Source organism: Ambystoma mexicanum, chromosome 1q (genome assembly GCF_040938575.1).
Source record: "Ambystoma mexicanum isolate Mex_15411 chromosome 1q, UKY_AmexF1_1, whole genome shotgun sequence".
Classification (NCBI taxonomy): Eukaryota; Metazoa; Chordata; class Amphibia; order Caudata; family Ambystomatidae; genus Ambystoma; species Ambystoma mexicanum.
In genome coordinates, this window is record NC_090922.1 from 679,800,728 (window position 1) to 679,824,273 (window position 23,546).

The following is a 23,546-nucleotide window of genomic DNA, read 5'->3' on the forward strand; positions in this document are numbered from 1 at the left end:
CAGCTGCTTCAGAAGTACACCCTGTAGTTTAGATAGTTGAGCGATGTTTGCAAAAGCCCAACTTTCCACTCCATACACGAAAATAGGCAGGAGTTTAGCCGAATACAATTATTACAGAATGCCCACAGAGTAACCCCGCCCTTGCAAGCCAGTTTCTTCAGCTGCCCTATAACCTGGGCACCTTTCACTTTAAGATATACCATGTGGCGGGAACCGGATAAGTCACGATCTAATAGAATGCCAAGATATTTATATTCACAGACCACTTCCAACGGGCTGCCATCCAGACGCCATCCCATTTGTTTAGTTTTACAATGACAGAGACTGAAGACCATAACCTTGGTTTTATTGATAATAACAACCTAGGAGTTAGAATCAGAAAAGGTCTTCAGTAAGGTCCATTTACACGATATCATTTGCATACCCCATCCACAACAGCGGAGAGGTACCCAGCTTTGAAGCAATGGAGGTACCCATTGCAGGAAAGTCTCATTTACTGCTTAGAAGAACATCTTATAGCCTAATTATAGCAAGGCTCATTCCTCACTGGTCAAGTAACGGCAAAGGAGTTGCACTTTGAATGTTTCATTTCAGCCTGCCTGCAACTTCAGCACAGTTCCCCCAGGGACGGTGAGTGCACGAAATCGCCAGCCAGCCTTGTGAGATGATGCAAACCTTATATACATACACAAGGTATACTAATGCAACCTGTGGCAGATGACGTTTTATGATATGTGCAAGGAGTTACATCAAGTAAAGCAGCTTGGATGGATGGCATTAGATAATATATATTCTCTTGGTTTCCAATATGACGGGCAAAGCTGATGGAGCAGGTTTTTAAAGATATTGTTTTTGAGAGAACTGTTCAAACATCTTGGCATCATAATCTGATAACAGATCCACACTACTATCAGCCAATTCCACTTCTAGATATAGTTGGAAAGATTTTTACCAAGTTTTTCCTCTAAAGGCTTTAAGATACGACAGAATCAAACACTATTATTCCAGAAAACCAAGGTGGGTTCCAAGAAGGGTTGAGAATGATTTAGCATTGCCTTTTTTTAAATGCCATCATCGATAAATATACTAGGACCAGAGATGGACCTGTATATGTATCCTTCGTGCATTTTGCATAGGCTTTCAACTCCATTTATTGGAATCACCTATGGATGAGGTTGGAAACATTTAGGGTTCCTGGGAGGAGTTTACAGATGATTCAATTGTTTAGTGCAGGGAAGTCAACAGATGTGTGTAATAAACTATACATGACAGTTCTCTGAGGATCAGTCAACAGCGCTCTCTACCACTGTTGTTTATTGTATTCTTATGTAATTGTGGCTACAAGGTCACATCTGTTAGAGTATATTCTCACTCATTAATGGTTGCTAATGTAGCTCTTTGCCCAATGATTAAGATACAGCTTTGAATAATCCGACACTGGAAGGGCTTCAACAGAGCTTAGCATATTTCTTCTAGGAAGTATTTTAATCCTAGTATGCAACCTTTGAATTTTAACAAGAGGAAAATCATGTTATTTGGCAAATGCTCCAATAAATGTACCTGTTTCTTTTAGATGAAGCAAGATTTTAAATATTAGACACACGCCCTTATGTGTGGATACTGTTTGCTAAGAGTGGAAGCTAGAGGCCCTATTTTCAGGAAACTCCAAAAAGTATGAATTCCTGATTCATGGAATTATTTGCGCGAGAAATAGTGAACTTGCATGCCAAACTACATGCAAAATCCTGTTAATTGATTTATGGAATGCACGTGACTGTTCCAGGACCTGTCCGGAGTTCGCACCGGCTCAACACATTTCTGTGAGCCGTCAAGCGCCTTGCGTGAGACACCACGCAGAGCATGGGCATGGCTTGTGCAGAGGGCTGGGAAGGGGGTGGAACATCAAAAATGGGGTAGAACATGTGAAAAAGTGGGCGTTATGAGGGACAGCCCGCAGGCAGTCCCCTGCACACCCAGAACTGCACCAAAGGACACATATTCATGGAACCACCCATGCAGCCTCTCAGCATGGAAACGGGCACGCAAATCCCTTGAGATATATGCCACCCGAAGGCAGGCGTAAAGACACTTGCGCATAGGAATCGCAGCACAGAGGTGGGTTTACATGTCGGATTTAGGGGTGCGTGTACGCACCTGGGGTTCTGATCTAACTTAGGGGTGGGCATATGCAGTGTTGCAGGGTGCAGCAACAGTTTACAGGAGTTTGCACACAGATTTCTGAGTTCATGCCGAGTTGCAAAGTATCATACGCATGTTGTCGGGGTGCCAGCAACAGTTACGTAATTGATGGAACGTTTACAGCGGAGCAAGTGACTTAAAGAGCGGTGCAAAGTATATTTTTGCGGAGGAAAGTCACTTTGCACTGAAAAAGTACTCTTTGCACAGCTCTAGTGATTTTTTGGTGAATTAGGCCCAGTTAGCGTGAATTAGGCCCATTTGGCACATTGCAAAGAGTTTCTTTTGTGAATTAGGTCCATTTAGCGCATTGCAAAGAGTACTTTTGCAGTGCAAAATGACTTTGCTCGATCAAAAATAAACTTTGCATGGCTTTGTGAATTAGGCACGTCGGATCGTGTTATTTAGCAGTTTAAAGTAATTTTGCTCTGCTCTAAACATTCCATGAATGAGGCCCCCAGTGCCTCGCATCTAACAAAGGACGCCTTTTGTGCTGGATGGTCCTTGATAGCTCGATGGCAAGTAGTGCATGTAGAGTTTGTGAAATACCTGAATGTGCCACTTGTTATAAACGTGTAAGTGGTAACTAAAAAGGAATGACTACAGAATAAGACAAGAATGTACATGCCATATATTTCTGTGGCTTTTGAAATGTGTGACTACGATGAACGCGTTGTTTTAGGCGTTAATGAGACTTTTGGCAATACCGCCATACAATCTGCACCCCTTCAAATACACTGCCGTGTTTGGTTTATCCCTCTACACACAGGAATCAGGAGGTCTGGAAGTGAACACGCGAGGGCTGTCTTTACCAGTAACTAATGAGGTGCCTAAACGCATTGGGGACTCAGCTTTAATGAAGCACTCCATCCGTCATTCATTATTTGGACAGAGTCGAAACTATGTCTTCACCCACTTTTCGTGTATCATTTGCTGCATTCTCTTCGGTGCAGAATAACGGTGCGGAACCAACCGCTGCTGGATACGGGTGGTTATGTCTTCTTCTTAATAATCACAGGCCAAAGGCATCCTCTCCAGTCCGGTTCCTGCATAAGCACACCTGCACAAGGCAGACCCCCAGATCTTTCCTGCCAAATTCTATGCCTTTGGGTATTGGAATGCACAAGGAAATAGGCAATAGGGAATCATGTGTATGTTCTACCACTGTAATTTATGCAAAATGCACAGTTATCACTTTGGGCCTCATTACGACCCAGGCGGTAAGGGGTTAATGGCGCTGTAAAAGGTGGCAGCGCCGTTAACCCCTTAACGCCTAATTACGAGGTCCCTTTGCGGGTCCCTACCATAATGGCTGGTTTTACCAGCCGTTAAGGATTGGACCCGCAAAGGGACTTTGGAGGTAATTACGGTACCACAATTTGCGGTACCGTAACTACCACCTTCCCCATTTCCATTGAGCCCTATGGGGCAAAGATGGGAATGGAGAAGGGGCAATGGTGAATGGGAAATTACCGCCCCGCCAACCTTGGAATGGGGCGGTAATTCTGCCATTCACCATGGCGGAATCGGTAAAATACGGCCGGCAACCATGGCGCTACTAGCGCCATGGTTGCCGCACGGGTCGTATTGAGGCCCTATGACTCAGCATCCTATACCATACACGTACTATTATTACCTTTCTGTAAGTATGTGAAGAGTTAATAGTTGCAGTGGATTAGTCCAAAAGCACCAAAAAAAGACTTGGTTGGTATTAAATGTATAACAGGAATTTTTTTCTTAAAATTGATTTAGGGTTATCGCAATCATACGTATTGGTAAACAAACAATGGAAATAAAGTCAGGCCCTAGTCACAGAAAGTGGGTGCTGCCTTCTGCACAGTACACAGCTGGTTCGACACATGAGCGAGCGCTGTGCCCCAACTGGCACTAAATCTAGCATGAGGGAAGCTAGGCACTGTACATAGCAGAGCCCAGTCCTTCTGTAATCTGGCCACAGAATGTGGTAGGGAGGACTCACTAGTTCACCCTTCTGAAGCTGTGGACATACCACTCAGCACCTACTTTTAGGTTGGCTGTATATCTGTCCGTGTTAACTGGATCACATGTGCATCCCCGTCCATGATCCGCGCCACCTTATTTCAATAATAATCGCTGTCCCTTATGCCCAGGGAATCCTCTGCCCAGGAGCAAAATGGCATCAGATCCCCTCATTATAAGTGAGACTTCTCAATATCCCCAAAACCTGCCAAGCCACTTGTGAATCCCCACCATGTGAAGGTTGTCAGCTCAGACTTCAGAGCTTGAGAGGGGTACATTGAGCCAATCCTCTTTTTTTGGTCTCATGCCTCCTCGTGTCCCCGAGAGTAAAACATTCAGCATATGCCCCCAGCCCCTGTGAAACCGGATACAAGTAGAAATTCAGTGTGTGCTCCCACTTCTTTTAGACAGAAGAGTCGTCAAATTTGAGTGTGTGCCCTCACCCCTAAGTGCGAATAGGCTCTAGGGGGAGCACGGCAATGAGTGTGGACTACACACTGCAATTGAGACGACCTCGCAGCTAACAAACTAGAAATCCATGCCGTATCGTGTACAAGTGTGTTTTACTCAGCAAAGTGAGGAGACCGCTGCCAAAGTAGAGTGTTTTAGGACGTGATTTACGTCTCTGGCCGCTCAAAGCAGATCATGGAAAACGACTTCTGGCTTGGACAGCCACGGCTAGTGTCTGGGGGACAGTTGGAGAGAAATACTGGTGATTGTGAGACGGCACATCAGCACAATGCCAGAGGAACAGACCAACCCTCCCTGGCACAGACCCACTGATTCAGGGACCTGCCTCCTACATAGCCCGCTTGGGAGAAGTCCACACACTAGCATGCTGAGGCTGACTCACTATCTGCAGCACCTTTCTCCGCAGTGAGTGGGACCAAGGAATAGGTTCCATAACTGGAGGGGTCATCTAACCTGAGCGGCACACACAGTCCAAGTACCACCGAAATGTGACCTCAGCAGGGACCACACGCCCAAGAGCCACCAGCTCCATACACACATTTGGATGCATCCCTGTCTCTCACGTCGGTGGGCTGACAGACACTTAAAAACATTTTTACCCCCTTCTCCCCCAGGCGCATATCCTGAGACGGTCAGGGGGACTGCGCTGAGTGTAAATAGACCTTTGCAACTCAACCCTCCCTTGTTCTGGATTATAATCAGACGTAAACGTAAGTTTAAATGTACTAAAGTACAGCAAATATAGTATCTACCTGATAGTAACCACATTTTATTTTCATGTTCAGAAGGAATTTGTAATTCAACAGTAATAGGAATATAGAAGCAATGTCAACTATGACATGATTTCTCTTTATACTTTAATTTCTTGTCTCTCCTTTTCCTTTCTCTGCCTTTCCTGCCCGTGGTATCCTATGACCCATGCTAGGAAGCCGGTTACATAGATAACTTGTTTTAATTACTGGTCATCTCGCAGTTTATGTTTTGAATTGATTCACATCGGTTTTGTCTTGCTTTATGTTTCAACTTAATTAATTTGTTTTTTTCTAGTGTATTTTAACGACAAATGTTACTGTTGTTAATAAAGTCATATTTTATATGGTACTTAATTTTCATCACTCTTTAAAATAGCAGTCTCTGTTTTTCCACTACTTTTCACATATTCTGTCTTCGAAATTGGGATACCTGATGTACGCATCCATTTTCGAATCATGTGGATGCTTACAGTCCAGGTATGTGGAATGGTTGAGATGGGATTCATTGACTTTATAACCCATCCTAAACTTTGACAGTTCCGACCAAGAACTTGTCTTACCACTTTGTAGCTATATGTTTTCCCAGTGTTACACTTATTTGTTGTCCCTCACCCTTACCTGACAGAAGTGACTCACACATTGAGTGAGTGCCCTCACCCCTGTGAGACAGAAGAAACACAAAAATTGAGCTTGTTCCCTTACCTCTGAGAGACTGGAGAGGTGTAAAATAGCATGTAGAAATTCAGTCTGTGTCCCAAACCCTGCAAGATAGGTTGGATATACAATTCTAATGTGTGCCCATACCCTGAGATAAAGGAGAGATGTAAAAACTGAGGCTGTGATGCCTGCGTGAATATTGATATACAAACTGAGTGTGTACCATCACCCCTGCAAGACAGGAGAGATATACATATTAAGGCTGTGCCACCACTCCTGCGAGGCAGGTGAGACATAATAATCAGTGTACAACCTCACCCCTGTGAGACGGTGAAGACATAACAATTGACCGTGTACTCTCACCCATCTGATCTAGCAGTGATGTAAAAATTGAAGCTGTGCACATAACCCTGCGAGATGAGCAAAACTTAAATACTGACTGTGTGAGATAGGAGAATGGTACAAATTCATTATGTGCTCTCAGCTCAGTGAGACAGGGCAGACATTGCAATTGAGTGTGTGCTCCCACTACAGTTAGACAGGATAGACATAACAGTGATGGGATGCCCTCACTCCTGTGAGATAGGAGAGGCATTATGATTCTGGCTGTGCACTCTCTCCTACTATATAGGAGAGATATATACAATGAGAGTGTTCCCTCAGCCCTGGAAGACACGAGAGAGGTACACGTGTAATCCATTCCCTCACCCCTTTCAGACAGGAGAGATGCAAACATTGTTTATGTTCCCCCACTCCCTCTTGCAAGACAGGAGAGAGGTACATTTAGAAGTTTGTGACCCCACCATTGCATAACAGGGAAGATGACAAAATGTGTGCCTTCACCCATGTGATATAGGAGAGATGTAAAAATGTAGTCTTTGCCCCCCACCCCTGTGAGACTGGAGAGGCATAAATATTGAGTGTGTGCCCTCACCTTGCAATACAGGACATTTTTATTTAGGCTTTTTCCACACCCTGTGAGACAGTACAGACCTAAGTGTTAAATCTGTTTCAACGCCCTTGGGAGACAGGAGGGACCTAAAAATGTAGATGCGCCCTAACACCTGCCAGACATTAGAGACATAACAATTAAGGCTGAGCTTTCACCTCTGCAAGGCAGAAGGAACCATACAATTAGAGAGTGTGTCCACACCCCTACAAGAAACGAGAGACATAAAATTGATCCTATGCCTGTATCCCTGAAAAACAGGAGAGGCATACAAATTGAGTGTGTGTCCACACCCCCTGTGATGGGCTATGTGAATGGAGACTCCCTTATTTTTGTTAACGTGGGGTCAGGTCTGTTGGAAGGGAGAGTCTACGGAGAGAAAAAATACATAACAGACTGACTACCCCGCTCTAGAAGTCCTGTGTGGACACAGGTTTAGGTACATAGAGACTGATTTCGTATTTTGCAGACTGGACACCTTGTGGGAGAATTATTTCAACTGAATGCAATTTTGCAAAAACATAAATCTCTTTAATGATTATTCATAAAAACATCTTAAAACACATTATTAACTTGTACTTGAACCAGTCATACCTTTCATTCCACTCATACTTTTTACAAAAACAGGGTTCTACAACTTGAATTTTCTTCCAGTATAGTAATTATTCTTGATATGCATGACATAGGAAAAGAGCATTTAGTTTTCCTTTTAGGTCGACATATGTTTTGGCCCTTGATGGTGTACCACCATTGTCTGCGGTGGTCAATAAAACAAGTGTTGGGCCATCTTTAGGACAATTATTTTTTCTTAGAAGATTAGTTTCGTTCCTCATTCACATAAAGTGCCAGATCTAAAATATAAATTATACATATATTACAATGTGAAAAAGTGTTTCCCAGTTTGGTTGTTTAGAGGTGACGGCTAGTTTGTTTTAATCTAGACCAATGCACTGTACCCATCTGTGATCCGCACCTTGTAGTTAGGACCACTGAGCTAGGACTGCTGGGTGTATGATTTATCATCCAGTGTCCAGGACCCTACATAGAAGGGAACAAAAAGCGATAAGGACCTAGTGAGTTGCCTATTTATTACTTTTGTAGAAATATTTCCTAATGACTAAGGAACTTACGGAGGACACCTGTGCGTAGGTGTGTCTTCGATGCCACTCTTGGTTTAGTGAAGGTGGATGGTGGACAGCTTCCCTAATCAAAGCAATGATCCACTGCTGGTATCTGTGCTCATGCCTGTTAAAAAAAGGCAAAGGTGTCCCTATTACCTTGGGCATTTCGATGGACTTTTATGTTACACTTCATGCATGCATTTTTTGAAAAAAGTGTGATGCTACTTTACTGAATCTAACTTAACCAGATAATGTTTATTATTTTATTTTGTTTTGGCGTGATATACCCTAATCGCCATGCAGGGTATCTAACAGCATATTGCCATACAATATTTCTGTAAACATTTTCTAATTTGTAACTTTGCCCCAACATATTTTGAGGGCTGTGTGTTGTTATATGCAATATGAGCTTCAGTCAAAACCATGGGCTTTTTTAGCCTTGTAGCGGTCAGCTAGAGATGTATAGCGCTGCTTGGTAATCAAAAAGTCATGGTTCCAGTAAATACACAGCTTTTTGTGTGCGTGTAACTATAGTGTTTTGCAGCGTTCACATTAAGTTAAACACGTTTTCGAGGGCTTACCTGTTTCAGAAGTCTCAACTCGCTTATGTCTTGCTCGCTGCAGTCGGCAGGACGGATGCAGTGTCTTCCGTACACATATCGGATTGTTTATGGCACTCAGATCCTTTTAAAGGTCACCTGATTACAAGTGTGTTAACGTGAAAGATCACGTGACAGTGTATGCGGCGCTGCAGAGCGTGATTCTAATGCTAATGCTCGTCTGTTTGTGTGCGTATTTAACAGACGACTGATTGTGCTATGTGTTACTCTTGTTGCAATTTAGGTGTGGCAGAAAGTAATTGAAGCATGCTTTATCAGGATAAATACTATATTTGTTGTGGTCCTTTCAATGAGTGAAAAGACAAGAGAAAGGGACACAATCCTTCGATATATTCACAGATTATGTGTTTAAGGGGTGAAAATTAATGCCCACCTAGTGATGTGCGTGTCACTTGCCACTATTAATTCATCAATGGCTAGTAGAAACCCCTCGCAATTGGGGCATAGGTTATGATGAAAACGCTTGAATAGCAGAGCTTTCCCAGAACGTGGTGGAATACCTTTTGGAAACAGGGATGTTAAAAAACCAAAATGTCATGGTGCAGCAGAAGTGTGTCAGATGTACCGCTCCAAATCAAACAAATATCATCAATGTACCATAGCCAGTTTTTGATGAAGATGGAGAATGGATTGATAGGGCTGAAAATGAATTGTTGCTCAAGATCGTCCATGTACAGTTTTGCAAGGTCGGGGGTGAATGTCGCTCCCATACTTGTCCCTGTTAGTTGGTTGTAGAAATGTTCATTATACAAGAAGACATTTTATGTTAATGCTAGCCTGATACATTCTAGAATGAATGCAGTTGGGACTTGGTTGAGTGTCGTGGTGCGTTTGTCCAGATATTTAGCCATCACCTTTAAACAGTCATTTTGAGGAATGCTGGTGTAGAGACTGACCACATCCAGGGTTACCAAGATGTCAGTTGGATTCAATTGAATTGTCTCTAATAGTTTTAACATGCTAGTGGTATCTTTCACATATGATGCCATTTAAGGCACAAAAGGTCTGAGGAACCAGTCAGAATAGATTGACAGTGGTTCGAGAATGGAATTTATGGCTGCCACAATTGGTCTCCCGGGGGTGTTTTATCCTTTTTGTGAATTTTTGGGAGAATATAGAAGGCTGGCGTGGTTGGATGTTGGTTGACCAAGAAATCTTTTTCATCAGGGTCTATTCAGCCTTCTTCCACTGCATGTTTCATGAGACTTTCTATTTCTTCTTGGAGCCTGAGTGTGGGGTCTCGTGCCAGTTCTTTATAAGCAGTTTTGTCATTTAGATGTTTCAGGACTTCAATTTCGTAAGCACTTTTTTCCCACAAGACAATCCCTCCCCCCTTATCGGCAGGCTTAATGATGAAGGAATTGTTTGATTGTAGGACTTTCAGGGCTTCTCTTTCAGCTTTACTCAAATTGTCTTTCGAATGTTTTTTGGTTTTTATCACACCCTGAATTTCGTGAGAGATTCTTTGTTCGAATACTACAATAGCTGGTCTCACCATAGCGTTTGTGGGGATAAAGTCTACAGAGAGAATAAGTACATAGCAGGCTGACTACTCCTCTCTAGAAGTACTCTGTGGACACAGGTTTAGGTACAGAGAGACTGCTTTCGTATTTTGCAGACTGAACACCTTGTGGGAGAATTATTTCAACTGAATGCAATTTTGCAAAAACATAAATCTCTTTAATGATGATTCATAAAAACATCTTAAAACACATTATTAACTTTTACTTGAACCAGTCATACCTTTCATTCCGCACACACTGTCACGTGATCTTTCACGTTAACACACCTGTAATCAGGTGACCTTTAAAAGGATCTGCGTGCCATAAACAATCCGATACGTGTACAGAAGACACTGCATCCGTCTTGCCGACTGCAGCGAGCAAGACATAAGCCAGTTGAGACTTCTGAAACAGGTAAGCCCTCGAACGCGTGTTTAACTTAATGTGAACGCTGCAAAACAATATAGTTACACGCGCACAAAAACCCATGTATCTACCGGAACCATGACTTTCTGATTACCAAGCAGCGCTATACATGTCTAGCTGACCGCTACAAGGCTAAAAAAGCCCATGGTTTTGACTGAAGCTCAAATTACATATAACAACACACAGCCCTCAAAATGTGTTGGGGCAAAGTTACCAGTTAGAACATTTTTACAGAAATATCATACGGCAATATGCTGTTAGATACCCTGCATGGCGACTAGGGTATATCACGCCAAAACAAAATAAAATAATAACCATTATCTGGTTAAGTTAGATTCAGTAAGGTAGCATCACATTTTTTTCAAAAAATGCATACATGAAGTGTAACATAAAAGTCCATCGAAATGCTCAAGCTAATAGTGACACCTTTGCCGTTTTTTAACAGGCATCAGCACAGATACCAGCAGTGGATTTCTAGAGAGGTGTAGTCAGTCTGTTATGTACTTTTTCTCCTTTGTTTCCCCTCCACACCCCCTGTGATACAGGAGTGATGTCAAAATTGAGTGTGAGACAGTAGAGACACAAACACTGAGTGAATGAGTGACTGTTCAATCATTGGAAAATCTACTGTAAATTGAACATACTTGGTACTTCACAATCTGGGCTGGTGTATCACCAACATTTCTGTCCATCACCCCCTCGGTCATTATCATCCATCATTACCACAATAATATTATATAATCTCCAGGGTCTGACCTAATAGTATCAATGGACACAACAATTATCACCACCCCCTCCACTTTCCATGCTGTCCATTTCCCTGGGACACAGCAGGTCAGTCTCTACCTCAACTATGATCTGCTGCTGATTTTGAGAATCCTGTTATTGTGCTACTACCTTTTCATAGTCAACTGAGATTGGTGATCATGCATTGTAATGAATGTCAATACATTAGCAATAGAGGGGCTTTTCCTGTGGTCAGAGACAATAGTGCCAGTAGCACTAAAAATGTGCTCTGACTGTATAATGAGGCAGTTTTAGATGTCAATGGCTAAAGAGACAAGTGCTGCTGGCCACACAGGCAGCTTGGAGAACCAATACTGTAGTGGGCCATTGTCTTTGCCATGCTGGCATGTGTCACCCAGATATGCATCCACCTTCGTTGTAGCTGTAAACCCACTACCACGACCTTTTGATCTCCTAAGCTCAGACACATTGACAAATGCAGAATATGAAAGTGAGTCCCACAGGTGTGTGTGACAGTTGCACACCCTACACCGGGTGCCCCTGCACCTTACACAGTTGTAGTGGAGTGAACACTGTCAAATGAAGACAGATTACTTACTGGCTGTTAGGGGTGTTCAGTTGTTGTTGTTGCTTGTTGTTCAAGCCTCTGCTCTGCAAGCAAGTGATCTTGCAAAAGCCTCTTGAGTGCAGTATTGCACCTTCCAAATATGTCTTCTGTATGTGTCTCCTACTGGCCACAGTCTGGAATGCAGCCCCTTTACCTTAATCCAGGTATCACTGAATGATTCCAAAAGATATTCAATGTTTCCTTTCATGTCTTTCATGTGTGTGTCATTTTAAAGGATTGCAAACAGGTCTTAAACCAGCTGCACAATGTCTGACTCACCCGTGTTATTATGTTCCATTGCTTTTCTGGACAGGTTTATTTTGAGCAAGTAGATCAATGGAAGTACCTCACTCAGTGAGACAAAGCTTTGTCCCATGCACTGCGTGCCCTCCCCAAAGGGCTGTAGCAAACAGCAGGCATTGCACTAGAGCTTCCAGTGACTCGGGGCCAATAAGGCTCCATCCAAAGCTTGACTATAACTGCAGCAGTAATGAACCCTCCCCTCATCATTTTACATTTACCATAAACAATTGCTTTCAGCATATGCGACACATATTCACCTTCCAATAAAACAGAATAAATCTCCAGCCCGGTCACATTACCAGCCAGGGAATCATTATATAACTGTAGGCGTTCACATGACAGGGTCTGCAAGGGTGGCCACGAACGTTTAATATGTGGTGCATGTTGAAACACCCGGGGCAGGATGAGTCATGGGAAGATGAAAGACATGTGTGTGCTGGCCCAAGGACTTATAAGTGGGAAAGGTGAACAATTGGGGGAACAAAGAAACACATACACAATGAAGCAGGTAGGTGGCACCCTCACGAAATAAAATGTATGTGAGAAGTTAAAGAAAGGATAGAGATAGTGCATGTGAAAAGAAAGAAAAAGATGGCAATGTAACTCCAAAACATCATGGCGTGTGCCTCGTTCACTTGCAGGGATAGGGAGGCTCCATCGGTGGATTTTCCATTCGTCACATTCTTTTCATTGAGTTTTGCCACAAATGTAGGTGGGGTGGGTTAAGGTAATAATTAAGGTCGAGGGTGCTTGGGGGGGTATTGCGGGGGTCCCCCACTGCATACATTTGTGGCAAAATGTCATAAAAGAAAAAAGGAATTAGATGAATTCTCCTACGATGTAGAAAACTCAATGGAATCGCGTAGAACCCACTGGCTGATACTTTTTCTGGCACTTAAGGTGGCAGCAACACGCCCATCATATTTACAGGTTTCATAAATGAAATGGCCCTGTCTTTTATTAGCCAGCATGTAATGCATGGTACTATGCATGAGATGTTGATGCCAAGGCAATCAATAAAATAGGCATAGTTTAGATATCATAATTTGCTCAATTCATCAAAAGATCAATGAATTAACACATTTCTTCACCAAATCAATTGGTTACATGGAGTTTATTGTACTGCATTAAAGCAGTGAAATGCAAAACAGGTAACAATGGACAATGTGACTGTCTCTTGTTTTAGTCTAATGATACCATATGCTACCAAGGTATTCAGGGATTCTGAACGGAACACCATAATTAGCACAGAAAATAAATTATTAAAATTGCATTCGGGAACAGAAAACTAAAGCACCTCTGAAATTCTGATGAATAATGAGGTAAATTAGGAATGCCATGGCGTTGATTTCATTTTGGAAGTGTTTTCGTAAAGTGGAGCCCATAGGGGATGCTTTTTCCTGCTATTAATTCCAATATGGTCCTTGGTGGCCATCAACACAGCTTTTTTCAATTAGATCCCATGCATTATAATGTCAATAAAATTCCTTATGGCAGTTCAAACTCAATTGCATGATCCTCGCAATATTTTGATCGATGCTTCATGATATAGAAAATATTAAACATAACCCAGATCTATTTAAGTATTTCGCCGTTCAACAAAAATGGTTTGGAAGCCTTACTTAAAGACATTAAATAATTAATTTAAAAATTAGTTGACAAATATCATTCTCAATCTTGTCTAGCTCTCCCTTTCACTACAATTGCCTCAGCACATCTGGGCACAATAAGGTTGGCTGTGTGGTGACTGGGCAGCTGCATTTCCAGATCCCTTCAAGACGGCTGAGAACGTATTAAAGAATTCAGAGTGCAGGGAGTGTGACACGTTGGGATCCACCCAGAAAAAGAAAGAAAAAATAATGGACTAGTCTCCTGTCTAGAGCTGCTTGCCTCCCCCTGTATCAGGCGTTTCAGGGATCCATCTTGCCTTGGGCCTCTGTGCATTGTGATTCTACCCTACTTGAGATTTGGAGAAAGGGTGTCTGCAATTTATGGGATTATTAGTACATACTATGTGCAATAAACATTATGAAGGGTGGGGTTTATATTTAAATTGGAACCAATGACCTTCTGAGAATGTTTAATACCCCTGCCATTATCCATTGTTGGCCAAAGCTTTTCGTTTGGTTTGTGGAGACTAGGCTACATGTCTCAAACCCCACAGGTTGTTTTGGAGGGAGCCATGTCCTTGTTGAGCAAGTTAATCCCTTTCCCATTCTTTTTTTCCTCTTCCATGTTGTGAGTAATCTTGTCTTTGCATTTGTTTATGGTTCATTTTCTGTTGTGCAGACCGTGTGCTGAGTGAATGAAATCACACCAATTGTGCTCTTTTTGGGACTATATATTTTGGAGTTTGAGCAAAGTTGCGTTTTTCCATTTATGTCGTGGGGAGAGAATGTACCATTCGTGTCCCTTACCCCTGCCATAATGCTATTATTATCTCATTGCTAAATAAAAAATAAAAAATTCCGCTCTTATATCGTGCATAATGCTGGAAGGACCGGTATTCAAACCTGTGCTGCTCTGCGTTGTCTAGCTTGCAAGACAAACTCGTTGCCCTTCCAGTTATGATGGTTTGTTTCCCCACACCACACCACTGTTTATTGTTTAATCCTGGGGTTATTTTCTGGGATCTTTGATCCAATCCATCGTAAAAAGTCATGCTTAAATGATTTGAATGTCATGGAAGTACTGAAAGTAACACTGATGCGATTCGCACAATTCCCCATCCAGTGTTTGCTTTTCTGAGTGGTACTTCTCAGTGGATGCCTATTTTTAACCATTTACACCTGAATGAAGCCCCTTCCATTCATAAAAATGGTCAGAGACTAGTCCATTTATATGGTTCTTGTGAGAAGAAATACAACTGCAAATCGTTTTGTGAATAATTATCATGGAAGACCTGACAGCCACGGATCTGGGATCGAGTTATGACTTTTCCACTTGTCTCAATGAGTGTCATTTAATGAAACAAAGAGTGAAAAAAGAAAAATAGAAACTAACTCTGAAACTGGCTGACATTATTAGATACTGACCTCAAAATTCAGAGCAAAACGTAGAGATCAGGCCTTGAGGCAATTGGATCTCCATAACAGTGCCTGTGGATTTAGTTTAAGCCATAGCACTGACATCATATTTTACAGCTCCTCGTCCTGATGAAGGCCGTGTACAAGATGAGGCACATCAAGCTTACCTAAAACGGCTGAAACACCCCGGTGTAGACGCATTACCCCGAATTACAGTACAGTAACACGGTTTGATACAAATAGAATTTTTTGTCTTCAATATCCCAATGTGATGTTATAATGTTGAATTGTTGAGATGTACACTACAATATGTGATTTCGTTTGACAGACCATGATTGATATTGAGCTTGTCTTACACACACAAATTGGCAGGTGTGCCATAAAATGTTTTGGCTTCGTGTGTTGTAAATATTCTTGTCTGTATTTTCAGTTTAGCACCGTGTGATGTCATATCTCTTAAAAATATATTTTATGTTGATTTATACTATTTTGAACATATAAAAACAAGATTGGTTTTTTATAGCCTGAGAGAGTGTTTCCTTTTCTCTATATACATGCAGAGGTTGATAAGGATTAGGAGTATATTTTGAGCACAGTTGATTTTGTACCTATTCAACTGTAATGTTTGTTCCCTACACAACCCTCCTGGGTAGAATAGGTTCCCAACCAGGAGCCCAATTGTTGTTTCGGCTTTAAAAAGAAGACACAGAGAAAAAGGATGGGATTTTTGCTTTTGGCTGCCGAAAGTGGGAGAAGAAAAATTGCAGAAAGAGGAGGTGAATTGGGCACAATCAGAGGAAGACAGGCCAGGGCTGACTGTGGTAGAGAGGCCTTTTCTGCAGCCAGAGGGGGAATTCAATCATGTGGTGAGAACATAGGCACAGATCCTATCCTTTTCTGGCTTTGCAAGCCTAGATCTTTCAGGCACCTGGGTAACCATATAAGTAACCAAGTGAGGACATGACATTGTGTTTGTGTGCGATAAAATAGTGTGGGGTGAGTGTTGTGTGTGGGTACCCAGTTTCAAGCTGGTGAAACCATTGAAAGTAGGTCAAAGTTCCACAGATAATTCTGTGTTCGCTTGCAAAACATCTGGTGGGAGGCTTTGTAAAAAAAGGTTTCAGAATACTTTTGTTTTTCTTGAGCTATGTGGATTGCAGATGACAATGTGTGAAATATGAACTGACTTTGTTTCCTGCTAAATGTGCTTTCTCTCTATATTTCTAAGGACACAAATTAACTGGATTTGCGCATTGTCCTTATTTTGAGAAAATATACATTAAAAGTTTTAAAAAAGCAACGTGTGTGGCTGTTTATTGTGAGTATATTTCCATGATAAAGATATTACATGTCCAGCACTGTGTCAGAACCTGAGCCTCTCTCCAAGAGGTCCCGGATATAGTGAGTATATTTGCAAGCTGAGATTCCCCATGTTATGAATGCATCATTTTACAATTAACTTGGCTGCACTAGATAATTACCTAGCAATCCAATATAAATAAGGTAGAGATTGTCCGTACCTGGAGCAGTCCTAAGACCTGATTGGTTTCTGATTGTGCTGGCTGCACACTGAGTTTCTCTTCTTTGCTTTGCCGGCACTGGGTTCAAATATGACTAGATTGAAGTTGACTTTACTGATCTGTGTAATTATGCAGAGTCAAAATTATTCGCCTCAGCATCATGGTCATCCGATACAATATCAACTTGGTGGTAAAGAATAAATGCTGAAATCGGAAAGGAAGTTTTTAGAAAGCTTTTAGCTGAAGGCAGTGTTTTACAGATGTTTCTTTCTTGGATATTCCAGGTAGGGGATTGGAAACAGGAGATCGACTGTCTTATCAGTTTGTGTGTCAAGATTTGGTTTTCATTACACAAACTTATGAATTTGCGAGAAAAATACTCTGATGTGATTGCTAAATTATAATGTGATTTGGACGCAGAGTGCGTACAACTGTTACAAATGATAGCAGAGTTGAAACAGAGAGATATCGATGTGCAGATACGAGCCAAATGTGATGATGTCAGTGCACAGTTGATTCAGAAAGACAGTTTTCAGAGAGTGAGGAAGAATGAATGCATTTAAATACCATTTTCGATGGTGTCTGGAAAGATAGGGACATACCAATTGCAGAAATCCAGACACTCAGAAAGGGTGGTAGTGAAAAAGCCAAGAAATTGCAAGTATTGGAAGATGCCATTTTTAGACTTATAGATGAAAATGATAGAAAAGTCCGGGAAGTTGATCATTGCAAAATACAGGTTACTGAAATGCTGGGTGAAATTGTTCATTTGAGAAGAGAGGTTTCTGCCCTTTACATTTAAACCCAGGATCTCCAAGCCAAGTGCACGGTGGAAAGATGAGTATTCAGTGTCAGTGGTGATAAGAGTACAGAGCCGTCCTCAAATCCTGCAATATTTCACAGAGACTGAATGCAGTCACAGTCTGGGAAATTGACAAGTTGATATACAGCCAGCAAGAACTGGCCGTTCTCCAATGCTGGAGCCTGAGTCTGCTGTCCCAGCACAGAGTGAGGGGGCAAAGCACTACACTGGGCAGTACACCACACAATGCACTGGAGGTAATAAGTGTATCACGGCTTTGGTTGAACCATTCAAAAAGAGTCAGATAGGTGTATCGCAGACCACCTTCAGGTTGTAACTGAAACGTTTCAAATACTTGCGATCCTGTAGTGTCCTAGTACACTGTACATAGCTCGTGCATTTGCACGAGGGGACGCACGTGGAAGAAAGCGAGGTGAAGAGGCCTGGAACGTTGGCTCGGATGTCAGTTGGAAGAGGAGAGAAGGAGAGAAGACGTACATTTCATGTCCCCTTCATATTTAATAATAATACTTAATTTTACTAGTTGTAACAACATAATAAATATATATATATGGACTCCTACCCTGTTTCCCCATACTTCAGTGGCGACGAGGAGAAGAACCTTTTGTGGCCGTTGAGAGGGATCTCCGGCCGCACTGTAGGTAGGAGCGCGGCTGTTCCCCAATCCGCGATCGGCAGTCACCGCCCACTGCACTTTCTAGAGCTGCCAGCTGATATTAATTTATTCATTTATTCACTGCTCCGGCTGTCTCTCAAACCGCGATCGCCTGCCACGCCCACTAACTGTGGTGTGCGTTTCCGAAAGCTTCCAGCTGCTTTTAATTTATTCATTTATTCACTCCACTTTGTTGCCTCCATTACGAACTGCCGTCCGCCCACTGTCTTTTTGAGCAAGGCGAAGGACTTACGCTTCCGTGACACTGGAAGGAGGCGGGCCCTGTTGCTGCCGGCAATAACATTAACCCTACTGCCGCCGGTGGCTGATAATCTTCATTACTCCTGCCATTCTTCCTCTTCGCAGTGATTTCCTTCATGCTGACAATCCTCACTACTCTGCAATCCTTCTTCTTCGCAGTTTTTTTTCTTCCTTATGAGGATATTTCTAACAACACAAAGAGAAGATCACATTTTTACAGTAAATTCCATAGCTCTTGCTAATTCTCATCGCCTACATACCCTGATTGCAAGAGCTAGTCCCTGAGAGACACATCCACGGAAATAAATGGCGATGCAAGGAGTACAACCCCCACATATGTTTCTACCAGAGGTTGGGGAACCTACACTTCCGTGGAAGCGATGGCTTAAAGCTTTTGAACACTATGCGCATGTAGTGTGTGGAGCAAACTACAGTATAGAAAGAAAAAAGTCTCTACTGCTGCATTGCCTGGGCCCAGCTGGCCAAGAGAAATTTGAAGATTTGCCTGAACTTATAGGAGATGAGATAGGGGACATGAACATGTACGAGATTGCCATCGCCAAACTTAATAAGCACTATGACAAAAAAATGAGCACTATCCTAGAAAGATACAAATTCGGTAAACGAGTTCAAGAGAAAGAAGAATGCGTAGAACAGTATGTTACTGCGCTAAGGAAAATGGCTCGAAATTGCAAGTTCAACCAGCAACTAGATGAGAGGATCAGGGACCAATTTATGCTGGAATGCAGGAGCAGCAAGGTTAGGGAGAGACTATGGTCTGAAGATGACCCTACACTTGATGTAGTGTTAAGATTGGCCAAAGAAGTGGAGCACACGGAGACGTGTGTTTCAACTTTGGAAAACAGAGTGAAGGACATATCAGTCAACTCATCGATCAGTGTTGTGCAATCTGATCAAGATGACGAGATAGGAATAGTAAGAGGCGGCAGAAAAAAGAAAATGATATTACGAAAAGACGGGTCTTTGTCCAGCAACAGCAATTTGCGGCGAAGGACTTCGCGAAGTGGAGATACATACAAGAATCAATTCTCAACAAGGAGACCTGACAAGGTAGAAGCCAGTAGAGGAAACAGATTCAACATGAACAGGATGCCTGTATTAGGAGGAGAACGTCAAAACAAAGGCCAATTTCCCCAAGATGGCAGAGGGAGAACCAGACAAAGAGGGTGTTACCGATGTGGCAGCCCAAGTCACTGGGCCGACAATAAAGAGTGTCCCGCTTTCAAAATGATCTGCAGGAGATGTGGGGGTAAAGGACATATAGCAAAATGCTGTAGAAGCAATCCAGGCGAAGAACATGCGTCCAACTGGATTGGAGATGATGACGAAGAAGAGGAATGTGTGTTCATGGTTGATGACGGAGACACACATGTTGAGAGTCCCAGAACTAAAATTGCTGTGAATGGGTTTTCAGTCAATATGATGGTTGACTCAGGGGCAAAATATACACTGATACCAGAGGAAATGTGGAGGAAATGCGGACCAGAATACCTACATGAAGTAGACATCAAGCCTAAAGCTTATGGTGGGATCAGGATTGAATTGATTGGTTGGTTTGTTGCCAGTTTAGAATTTAAAGGCAGGCAAGCGAGTGGTCGCATTTATGTGTCTAAGAGAGGAGAGACTGCTCTACTCAGTTGGACTCACCAAAAACTACTCAAGGTGCGATTAGATCCCAACGCTGATGAAATGGTCTACCAAATTGATGGGTCGTACATTGAAGACATTCAGAAAATAAAGAATGAAATATTCAGAGATGAAGTAATCGGATGCTTAAAAGGTTTTTCGCATCGTATATTACTAAAGACAGGTTCAAAACCTGTAGCCCAGAAACTCAGGAATGTACCTTTAGCTCTCAAGAGGGAAGTCAAAGAGGAACTAACCAAATTGGAGAGGCAGGGCATTATTGAGAAGGTTGATGCAGCAGAATGGGTATCGCCATTGGTCATAGTAAGGAAAACTACGGGAAAAATAAGAGTATGTGTCGACATGAGGGAGTTGAACAAATGTGTGATTCCCGACAGACACCCATTGCCCAACATACAAGAACTAATATCTACTCTAGGGCCTGCAAAAGTATTCTCTACTTTAGATCTCACGGCAGCATACCACCAAATCAAACTGCATGAAGACTCAAAAAATTTTACAGCTTTTATCACGCCAGAAGGACTCTATCAATTTCGTAGGATGCCGTTTGGGCTAATATCAGCGGCCTCAGTTTTTCAAAGAGTCATGCAGAAAATACTTGGTGACATGGAAGGAGTAGTGTTTTTCCAAGATGACGTTTTGGTTTATGCAAACGATCAACACGAACATGATGTGAGGCTGAATAGAGTTCTGCAGAGATTACACCAGGCAGGAATGGTGTTGAGTAAGGCCAAATCGAAAATAGACAGAAAGAAAATCGAATATTTAGGACACGTAATATCTGGCGATGGCATCAAACCCAAGAAAGACTTGGCAGAATCTATCAAATCCATGAATATACCAGAGAACAAAGATCAACTCAGAACCTTTCTTGGGATGGCAGAATATTATGCTAAGTTTATAGAGAACTTTTCAGACCACACAGTGGAGATGAGAAGCCTAATGAAAATGAACAAGAAATTTGTATGGAATGAGAAGAGCGAGAAGGAATTTCATTTCATAAAAAAAGCCTTAGCTCAAGCCCCAGCACTTCAAAGCTATGTTAGAGGCAGGAAGACTGTAATAACCACAGATGCAAGCGATGTGGGACTAGGTGCATCTTTATCGCAATATCATAATGGACAAGAACTAGTAATCGCTTTTGCGTCCAGGCTGCTAAAAGGAGCAGAAAAGAATTATGCTACAATTGAGAAGGAGGCTTTGGCAATTAAGTGGGCTACCGAAAAGTTCTGATCCTTTGTCTGGGGAGTACAATTTACCATTCATACAGATCACAAACCGTTAGTAGACATTTTCAGTACCAAGGGCCTTGACAAAGTATCCAGCAGAATCAGAAGATGGGTCACGAGACTACAGGAGTTTAATTTCCAAATTACACACATTCCAGGTTCAAAAAACATTACAGCGGATTGCTTATCTCGTTTGACTAGTCTAAATGATATGGAAGAGGATGCTGGAGAACAAGAAGCTGTTTGCGAAATATCAAGTCAAGCTATATCCGAACAAGATTGGAGTGATGGAATGGAGAAGGATGACGCCTTACTAGAAGTTGTGAAGAAAGTCAAAGAAGGAAGGTGGAGGAAGAATGAGATACTTTGCACAGAGGTCAAAGCATTCTGGGATGTACGAGAAGAGTTGTATCTGCAAAGTGAATATCTGATGAAAGGAGACAAGATAATACCTCCTGCCAGCCTAAGAGAGAAGATTATAGTAATGGCCCATGAGGGTCATCAAGGCATTGTAAAGACTAAAAGAAGAATTAGAAGTACCTATTGGTGGCCCGGTTGTGATCGGCAGATCGAGGATCAAGTCAGGAAATGTATCCTTTGCTCCAAAAGTGATAAAGTATGCAGGGGTGCTGATTATCCGATGGTGTTGAGGGATATCCCTGAGAGTCCGTGGAATAAAATAGCTATGGATGTGATAGGTCCAGTCTGGAGTGATGGCTGTGCGACTTTCTGTTTGGTGATAATTGACATGTTAACAAGGTGGGCTGAAATTAATTTTCTACCCCAAGTCACCACACGGAATGTTATAGATTTCATGGAAGAAGTGTGTGAAAGAGAGGGGTATCCTAAAGTAGTCCTCACAGACAATGGTCCCCAATTTAAATCCAAAGAAATGGGAACATATCTGAGACATAAAGCTATCGATCATAAATTGTGTGCCATTTACCACCCACAAACCAACGGTATTGTGGAGAGGTTCAACAGAATAATAAAGGATGCCATTAAATTAGCATGGGCTAACGGAAAGGAATGGAAGGGAGTAGTTAAAGAAACCATGTTAGCTCACAGATTCACTCCTCACAGCTCCACAGGAGTTACACCCTTTGAGTTGAGTAGGGGCAGGAAAGCTAATACAAAAATATTTCCAGGGTGGATGAGTGATCTGGTGAGAAACGAGATTAGTATAGAGGAAGCGAAAGAGAGTATTCTGCAGAGACAAATGAACAATAAAATGCTGCACGATAAGAAGCGCTTCCGGAAAAGACCTGAGTTCCAAGTGGGTAGTTGGGTGAGGATAAAACTTCCTGTAAACCTGAGACAAGGTGGATGCCAATGGTCCAAGCCAGTGAGAGTGGTAGAGATATACTCTCATGCTGTTAAAACTCAAGATGGTAGAGTATGGAACAATGAGAGAGTGATGGATATGAGAGATCAATGGGTGGAGAGTACCGATGAAGTGGTTGAAGTGAGCAAGGAGAGAAGGAGAAAGTGTCAAACTAATGACAAAGATGATGGGGATGTGCGGGGAGAGAATGATAGGTTGTGCAGAATGTCTTGGAGAGTTTCTTCCTTGGCAACAGACTCAGATAACTACCCTGAAGGAAGTGACAGGATAAGGTCCAGGACGGGAAGAAAATACAGACCACCAAGTTACCTGTATGACTATGTAGAATAAAACGTTCAAACTATTGTCCTATAAAGAAGGGAGATGTGTAGTGTCCTAGTACACTGTACATAGCTCGTGCATTTGCACGAGGGGACGCACGTGGAAGAAAGCGAGGTGAAGAGGCCTGGAACGTTGGCTCGGATGTCAGTTGGAAGAGGAGAGAAGGAGAGAAGACGTACATTTCATGTCCCCTTCATATTTAATAATAATACTTAATTTTACTAGTTGTAACAACATAATAAATATATATATATGCACTCCTACCCTGTTTCCCCATACTTCAGATCCCTAGGGCACAATATGGCTGTTATTTCTATCTTATCCTAGACCCGGCTTCTGGCAGTATTAT